Below are 9,886 nucleotides of genomic sequence, written 5' to 3'. Positions count from 1 at the left end.
TATTTTCGGGATATTCTTTACGCTGAGCTGAGCTCAGTCCATTAATAACTTAAAAAATATCAATCAAAAAGAACTTAAAAGAATGAATACTTCAAAACAAAACAAAACTGGCCACAAATAACCCTTGAAAAGAAGTAGCTAATAAGACATACAGATAAAGGAGCTGCAGAGGAAAAATGTTCTTGCGTCAACACTGGTGGGATAATGGGAAATATAGGATGAAATTTCCCCCTGTGCAGAGGGCCAGTACAAGGTTTAAGTGACACATAGGCTGGCACTCTGCAGAGGGGTTAATTTCATGCAGAAACTTGTTCTAGGTAGGAAGAGGAACTGATAAAGAATAGAAAGTCTATGAGATAGACTAGAGTAAGGTTATGTAAGGTTTTAGCAAGAAAGGCAATTTTGAACTGGCTCCTGAAAACACATCTATACTTCATGAACGAGTCTGACTTCATAATTCCTATCCTTTAGCGTACTGTGCACATAATAAGTGGCCAGACAAGATTGGAGCATGTAACTGAAATCCAGACAGTTTGAAATATTTAGCACACTAGTGAGCTCAGCTAACATAATGTAAAGCACACATTTATGTCAAATAGCAGGACATTTTACAGTAAGGAACAGTGTTTCCTGGAAAGTTTGAACTAATGCAGAGATCAGCAGTACAAACCAGGAAGCAACATGGTACTAAAAGCATGATACAGTTCATGTCAGTCAGATGGAGCTCAGAGAGAGTTATTTTGCTCTGTCATTTCTGTGTGTAAAAATTCGTATGATTTAGAAAAGTTTTGAGAAAAAACTCTAAAACACTTCTGTCTTAATCTGGTTGTACAGGTTCTGAGATTACTGTGATGTGTTATATCTGAGCATTACATCGCTCTGATGAGTGATATCACAGGTATAGTTGAGGCACAAAGAACACATACCGGATGTTACAAAAGAATTAGCACATATTTTGGAGAGCCGAATGAATGCTGTGTAAATAGGTAGTCAATCTAGATGTATCTAAACAGGACCCAACCCTGTAACCTTTATCCAATTAAACCATAACCTAAACACCTTAAGTAATAGAGGTGGCTGAAAAATGAAAATATAATTGAATTTAAAAATTCAAAATTTTGAAGTTGTTTCCAAAGTGGAACAATTGTTTGTTGTTATAAAAGTTTTTGCAAAATATTTGTTTGTAGTTGTTTTACATTTTTGAAATTTAGAAATCTTTGTTTTTTCTCCACTTTATTCCTCTTTTTCCAAACTGACTGTATTAAAATGAAGTAGGGCCAGGAGGTGGTTTCCCACCTTTTCATTGCTTCCTTTTACTAATCCGTAACTTTCCCAAATCTCTTCAACTTTTGATAAGCTACAGCATAGCACATTCACAAAGTTACATTTTTCTTCTTGCCACTCCGTAACTTTTCCAAAGTTGAGAAAGTTTGAAAAGTCAGACAGTGGCAAAAGAAAAATGAAAAAAGAAAAATGAAAAATAGGAAAAACCCACTCCAAAAGCCATCAGCATAATTCATTCTCTTGAATCCAGTGGCAAAAAAAAAAAAAAAAAAAAGGAGGCAGAGGGGGAAGGAGAAAAACTGAAATGTCAGCATTTTTATTTTCAGGGAGAAAGTGAAAACTTTTGGAAATAATAAAAAAGATTTTCACTAAAGTTTCCAGTTTTGAAAAAAAAAGCTTGTTTTTTCATTGAAAAACTTTGAATGAAAAATTTCAACTAGCCCTACTAAGTCCTATCAAGTAAAATTCATAACACATAAGGCCCTATGCACTGCTTACAAAACCACATGTATGCCCAGGCCTAAGGTGACTATTCACTTTAGAGCAGAGGGCTGTTCCAAGACCTTCTGCACCAGGAATGCCCCATGTAAGTGATCTGGGGCCTGACCCTACATCCATTGAAATCAATAGTAAAGTTCCCATTGATTTCATTCATGCAGCATCAGGGCCTTGAAGAGGAAGATCTTGTGGAAGTATTGAGACAATTGACTTGACAATACCATTGCCATTTTGTGCACTTAGCTACCATTAACTGGAGGCAAAAACACCATGGGGTCAGGAATATCTTGAGCTTTGTATAGGCATAATAAATAGTTGCAGTTTTGTTAATATAAAAAAAATTAAAAACTATGAAAATGGGCAAAAATATAAATAGCTCCCCAGCAATAGATTATTGCTATTTTAAATGCATGCTGTAAACCTCATAAAAATGTAAGTGAAAGCACTAAACTTTGTGCCAATAATAATCAAGCTACAAGCTGTGTCCTCATCAATTTTTACCTCATCAAAAAATTACCTTAGTGTGTGGTTCAAAAAACCTTGGGTAATAGTTAAGGCACTGGATAGGGAGGAAGAGATCTAGGTTCTATACTTAACTCTGCCACAGACTTTGAGTAACACGTTATTTCTATGCCTCAGTTCCCCATCTGGACAATACTTCCTACCATCAATGTGTCATATGGATACATTCATAAAAGTCTGTGAAGTGCCCAGATATTATGGTGAGGCATATTACAGGAAATATATATTCAAATAATATATATTACATAAAAAGTGAAAACAAAAATAAATGACGTACAAGGCCTTGGCCTGGCCCTCTATGTAACGTGAATTTCAGCTATACTCCTTGAAATGAATGGGAATATTTGCATGAGTCAGATTGTTCATATGAGTAAGTGTTGCAGGACCAACTGCATACAATTCTTTATATTAATGGTACTAAGACTTAGAGATAAATTGAGCTTGCAAATACACACACATGACTGCCATGAATTGCAAGAGTATCCATACATTCATCTGAAGGATCGTCTATAGGTTCCTCAGTGTATTAATTCCAGGCTGAAAGTCTTGTGGAGCACAACACAATGAAGAACTCACAATCAGGACCCAGCCATTAGTACACACCTGAGGTATTCTCACACCATTCCATCATTGTATTGTACCTCTGAATAGGAGGATATTTGCTGAACCACATAAAGGTATTGACATAATCTTTTTTGGTGCATGATCAATATTACTCCTTATAACGGTTTTGTGACTACCATCTCCAAAAGGCGGAAGCAAAAATAAATTGGAATAAAAACACAATATAACTTTTCTCAGACACTGTCTTTTGTTTAATAGTATATAAATTGTGTGTGCATGTGTGACTTATTATGAGCTGGGTGAAGCTTTGTATGGGGTGAGTTAAAACCTCTCTGAGACTGACGGTGTGAATTCACTCTTCAATTAACATAACTATTGGGATAAGTTAATCACCAGCCCCAACCTAGGACAAAAAGGTTATGTGAACCTGCCCGGGGGGGTTTAGCGTGTGAGTGGAGGGGCTTTACTGAGCACTGACTGGGATAAAGGTGTGTAAATAAAAAGGCAGAACATAGAGGACTAGAGAGTCAAAAAGCCTGAAGAAGCAGCTGAAAGCACAGGAGCTGACCCTGGAAGAAACCTTAGGAGAGATTTTTGGGTCAGGGTGCAGGTTGAGAAGAGTGTTGTTGGTGCTGTGAGCAAAAGAACTATTAACTACTATTTGATTTGTTCTCTGTTCACAAACACAGATCTTTATACACTCTTTGTAAATAAACACAACTGAAGCAAAGAATTATCTATCACCAATTTCTCCTTTTAACTGGAACCTCCTAGACCCTCAGTTTTTGACTGTCTGTTCAGGTCACAAAGGGCAGGGGCGGCTCCAGGCACCAGCACACCAAGCGCATGCCTGGGGCGGCAAGCCATGGGGGACGCTCTGCCGGTTGCCGCGAGGGCGGCAGGCAGGTTGCTTTCGGCAGCATGCCTGCGGAGGGTCCGTTAGTCCTGCAGCTTCGGCGGACCTCCCGCAGGCGTGCGCCGAATCTGCAGGACCGGGGACCTCCCGCAGGCAAGTCACCGAAGGCAGCCTGCCTGCTGTGCTTGGGGCAGCAAAATACCTAGAGCCGCCCCGACAAAGGGTAATATATAGTGAAAAGTTACCAGTTTAGGCACAAGATTTACTCGCCTGCTCCTCATAGTGAAAAAAATATAAATATTTTACATGTACACGCAAAGTACTCACCCGGGTGAATAGATGAGTAAAATTTTGTAAGGCCAATTGTGTGTGTGTGTGTGTGTGTGTGTGTGTGTGTGTGTGTGTGTGTGTGTGTGTGTGTGTTGCTCGTTTGGAGTTGCTGGGGTTTTATTATTTTTTATTATAAATTATTTATTATTTATTGAATCTCAACCACTCTCTGCAGTTTCCTTTCCCAACGCAATGGCTTCCTCTCTACTCTCTCCCCTGAAAATTCCATTCACCTCACCCCACATCAGTGGAAGAACCCAGTGGCCACTTTGAAAAAATATCAGATCAAGTGGGAAAAAATCTGTCTCGGCTACTAGATTCAAAAGGCTTCCCTATTCTCTTTGGCTCCAACTCCAGTTACTGTTTGTGTCCACTTGTAGCAAGGATGGATTCAGTATCTAAAGAAGCCACTTTATATATATAGTATCAGCAAACACCTTATGCAAGCTGTCAAGACCAAAAAATAATGACATATACAGAATACTAATAAGATTCACTAGGTTAGCAGACCCCATGGGATGAATTCCCAGATGCACTCCTTTGGGGCTCAAGTGCCCCCTCTTTTTATGGTTGACATTAAACAGTTCATGCAAAAATAATGACCCTGTAACGTCGCTCTTCCACCCCTTAAGAAATGGAAAGCAGTTTAGATCCAGGCAAGAAACGGTCTACAACTGGCAGAAAGAGGAGGAGAATGAAAACTTGCACTGGAAACACTTTCATGCACCCTCTCAAGGTTTTAATCATGTGACGGTCATCTACATAGCTGAGATTTTATTTTTCTCCCTTCTCCAACATATTTAGATTTGGCTGGTATTCCTGTCTACCTTTCCCAGCTCTGCTGTGAACTCTGAAATGAAAATGGTTATGTAAAGACGACAAGTGAGGAAAGGCAAGCAGCTTAAACATGAAGGAACTCAGTATTTCTGCCCACTTCTCTGCTCTTCCCCTGGTTGAATTCCCAGAGGACTCTATTCTAGCTATACCTTTGGATCTCTATAGTGCTTTCTCAAGTCCTTTCAGATGGGATTATTTCTCCTCCTGATAACTTAATTTTCATTAGATCATGGGAACGGAGTCTGTAAATCTAAAGATACTTACAAAGAAAGGGAACATTTTCTAAGCAGCCCCCAGATGCATCTATTGGAGGGGGAAAAAACTTTAAAAAGAAAAGGAATTTTGTTGTACAGCTTGCGTATCTCCTGATGTGAAATATTCATGAATTCTGCAGCTACTGTACAGTACATTAGATACAATCAAAAGCTCTTGCACAGAGCAGAAATCATTGAAAAGAGTCTTGTTACCTTACAATACCCCAAAGCAAATCCATGAAATCTGCATTTCAATGCATTGTTTCTCATTGCAATAACCTTACTACCTGCAGTGCGGGGAGAGGAAGCAACGGCCTCCATTTTCTGTAATAATATTCTTAACAGGAGGCCACATCTAGGAGTCTATTTTAACATGTCCTGTGTGTCATTAACACCGGTTCTCAAAGCCTTGGCTAAAATCTAAAATCACATTTCTGACCTACTAGATAGTGGGTACATCTTATGTAACATTTTAAATACAACAAGAAGAAAATCTCCAAAGGAAAATTAGAATACACCAAAAGGGCCTGATCAGTTCCAAATATGCAGGACTTTGCAGGATCAAACTGATCATTCTTGCTGCTGCTATTTTGAGTCTGAAACACTGGAGTTCCCCCTCAAATGCACAACGGTACCAGAGGAGCCCTAGAGCATGTGACATGTACAGCTCATCCCAGGAGTATTGGGTATTCTGGGGCAGGGTTACCAGGGAAAACCCAGAGAGAAACTGTAGGAGCCAACGAAAGTAAAGTAACGAGAAGGAGAAAGGAAAGAGGAGTTAATTGATTTTCTCCTAAACTCTACCAAAGATTTGTGCTTGGGCAAAGCATTGGGCTCTTCTGTTGGCTCAACCAGTTTTGGAAATCCCTGCTACAAAAGATGGTAAGAAACCAGAGAACAGGTTGATTCCCTCACAGCTCTGAACTGGAGAGAGACCTGCCTCAGCACAGTTTTCTCATACTGTCCCTCTGATGCCCTTGAAATGGTATATGCCCAAATGTCATGCTATTGTATGCATCAGGGTAATGAACAAAAGCACACATCCCAAGGAAAATTATAGCATACCACTGCACAAGCTTAGTAAGTGAGAAAGAGTGTTCTCCAGCCCTGAAGTTTTGAAATGAAATCCTTCATAACAGGACATAGTTGAGTAAACAGATATTGTGTCTTCTGGGATCCTTGCAGAGAATAAACTTAGGATATTACGTAACACCATGGCAAAGTCAAGCATAAATGGCATATATGCTTTTTCTCTGTTTTTGTAATATTAATTATATTTGTTTAGGACACAATGGGTGGTAAAAATGTCAACATCTGCAGCCAAAATATGCTTGTGTTGGATATTTTGGGACACTGAGACAAATCATTCTTGTAGCTATACTGTGTGTTCAGCTGAATAGCTCTGGTGTAACTGAAAAAAGAATTTGTTCCATTTCTCACAGAAAGTGAAATTTGCCCCCATCCTAGGAGTCACCCAAGGTTTGAACCACTTAAGTTCCACTGAAGTCCTATATTGAAGATGTAAGTAGGATTTAAGTAGAACATTGATCTCATGCTGATCCACAGCAGAGGGGTGCATTTCACCTAGAGAACTTATCCAAGTGAACCCACTGAAATCAAGAGTTACCCAGTGTATGTGTTTGTCCCATCATGGAAATAACGGGTACACCATATCCAAGGATTCTAGAAAATTGTGCAGAGACAACTAATGGAATTTTATGCTAGCATTATAAATATGTACGTTGCTAAAAGAAAGTGTCAAATATTTTCTCAACATTGTGTTGTGCCATTTACATCAGCCTGGAAGTTTTAGAGTACGCACAGATTTTGAGCCAGACCCTCAACTGGTATAAACTGGCCTAGTTTCATTTATTTACAACACCAGATGAGGATTTGGCCCCTTGTGTATAGTTTTTTTGGCTAGTCACCTAATTTAAATGGATTTATCTTTCACATCTATAAATCATTTAATAACCAATGTGCAATCACCAGTAATATTCTGGGCCAACTGGAAAAGTGATTTTCAAATCTCCTATGCATCTGTACTGTCTCCTAAATGTGCTTGTATGAATTTCCAATGCTTACACAATAGGTACACATACGCCTATCAGATACTACAGGGTGACCGGAGATGAATACTAACAATTCATTGTGCCATAACTGCTCGAGCTGGAACTAAAGCTACATTACAGAGCCAAATTGCAATGTGTTTCAGAGATCAGATGTGTGGAAGTCAACTAGTTGAGTGAGAAGAATGAAGATACATGCATCCAGCAGGCTTTATGAAAAGGGAAGTTATTCATTGGCTACACATGCCTGTTGTCAACTTCTGTCTGGACTACGGCGATGCAGTATGGGCACAAAGCCATCAGCCTTTAGAAAATTCAAGATAGTACAGAGTACTGCATCTTGTCTGCATGCAGAACACAGGCTCACTACACTAGCTTCCCACAAAATATAGTCACTTCAAGGTCTTTGTCATTATTCAACTTGGTCAATGGCATAGACCCTAAAGCACCCTGAATAAGTTCTGCTCATCAGGTACAATGGAATTTTCTACCACACAGGAAAATGTATCTGTGCAGGAGACAGAGCTTTCTTTGGGTCCCGTCCTGTGGAACGAAATCACACAAAAAACTAAGACCACCATATACATCCCCAGTTTCCTGTCCAAATGCAAGGACGCTTCTTCATTTTTGCCTTCTCCAACATAAACACCACATGTATATTAAAAAAACACCCAAATCCCTCCCAAAACAAACCACTACTCTGCACATGCAATTCTCCCTCTGAGGGAGAGGATAAGACGAAGAATGAACTACACCTGACAGTGAGTAATCATTGCACTTGATGCAGTACTGGAAGGCACTCAGATGACACACCAAGGAGGGCAGAATAACAACTATATAGAATAGAATAGAATAGAATAGAATAGAATAGAAATGTTATGTGATCGCAAATGGGAGCAGAGATGGCCAGAGCAACTGGGAATGGAAGGGAAGGTGGCTCACTGATCAGTCTTTCTGTTAATGTGTGGATGATAGGGAAAAGTTTGAGAGCCCTTGACTTAATCCAACTATCTATTACAGAATTATCTAAGTTCTCTTCATGTATTTAAACATATGTATGATTTCTGGGGGGAAAAACTGTTAATTCAACATAACATTTCTACTGAAAAATCTAAAAATAAATCAAAAAAGCAAGAGCTGAGACTTGTACAGCAAAGTCCACCTTTTTCATACCTAGCATTTTACAGTGTGCATATAACAAGAACATCAGGAAAAGAAAAGTATTCAGAGTATGAGCTGCGTACCCACAGTTACATTGCTGTAGCAGGTTAATTGATGCATTTCCAGACTTTATTTGATGTTCAGTTTGCAACCGAAGGGCTAGATTGTGACTGGCCCCTGTGTGGGTGCACACGGCAGGAGGAAGGTGAAACTAAATTCCCCTCCTTTCTGCCCCTTGTGCGGTGCTAGGCGTAACTGCAGTACCTGCGCTTTCCCAAGGATTGCAGGCCAACTCACCAAACTGAGTGCTGTTGCAAGCTAAGTTGCAAAGCTGGAAAAGAGAGACATTACAAACCAAAATCCATCTTCACTTAATCTACATGACGGTGCATTGACGACACAGCCATCATCAGCTCCTTTCGTTGCCCACTTCTAGGTCTCTGTAGACAGCGGAGCTGGATGCACTGCAGCAGCCTCACAGGCCAGTGGATGTTTAGATTCCCTTCCACTTCCTCTCCCCACCCAGGAAAAGCTAGAAAAACAGCAAATGGTTTCCAACAAATCCTCACAGTGCTTGATCTGCAGAGTGTGATTACTGAGAGTGAAAGCTGCATGAACATTCCAGGCACAAAGTGCACGGAAGCTCTCTGCACACCACAGAGGGAGGTCTCAGTGCATGGACAGCCTGGCATGGAGGAGGTATTTGGGGAGGTGGCTGCTGGATCTACAACTGTGCTGGTCCAGTGACTCAGAACCCCCACTTAGGGGCCATGGTGTCTATTAAACCTCGTATTCTGGAGCAGCAGCTACAGAGGGGCTGTGCTGCAGCCATGTAGAACTGGCCATGGAACAGAGGGGTGAATTTCATTCCTGCTCCACTGCAGGATATGACAGCTTTTCTCTGGTGTAAACTATGTCCTTAAATTAAATCCCCTATTTCTACCAGTGGTACCTACCACTCGTCATATTAGACATGATCTTAACCATTAAGACTTCTAATCATTTTATTCCTGCAAGTGGATTTTATCTCCTGCTCAGTGTTAACCAAACTAGTTCTACAGATTAAATCCAATCAGTCACATCACTAGAACAATTTATATCTTTTCATGTAGCTAAGAACATGGAGGATAGGTACAATCAGTCACTATTAGCAAGATGGTCAGGGTCTCAACCCCATGCTCTGGGTGTTCCTAAACCTCTGACTGCCAGAAACTGGGTCTGGACAGCAGGGGAGGGATCACTCATAACTGCCCTGTTCTATTCATTCTCTCTGAAACATCTGGCACCTGGCCGCTGTTAGAAGACAGGATACTGGAGCTAGATGGACCATTGCTCTGACCCAGTATGGCCATTCCTTATGTTCTTATTCAGGGTGAATGAGTAGTCCTGATTTATGGATTCTCTACTGAATTAATATTGAGATATAAAACTTAAAAAAATCATCTATATCATTAGACAACTTGAAAAGTTCTGCTGTAAATGAGATTTCAGCAAGATTCATCAACTGGCTA

Source organism: Gopherus evgoodei, chromosome 6, assembly GCF_007399415.2.
Source record: "Gopherus evgoodei ecotype Sinaloan lineage chromosome 6, rGopEvg1_v1.p, whole genome shotgun sequence".
In the NCBI taxonomy this organism is placed as follows: Eukaryota; Metazoa; Chordata; order Testudines; family Testudinidae; genus Gopherus; species Gopherus evgoodei.
This window is presented reverse-complemented; position numbering follows the sequence as displayed.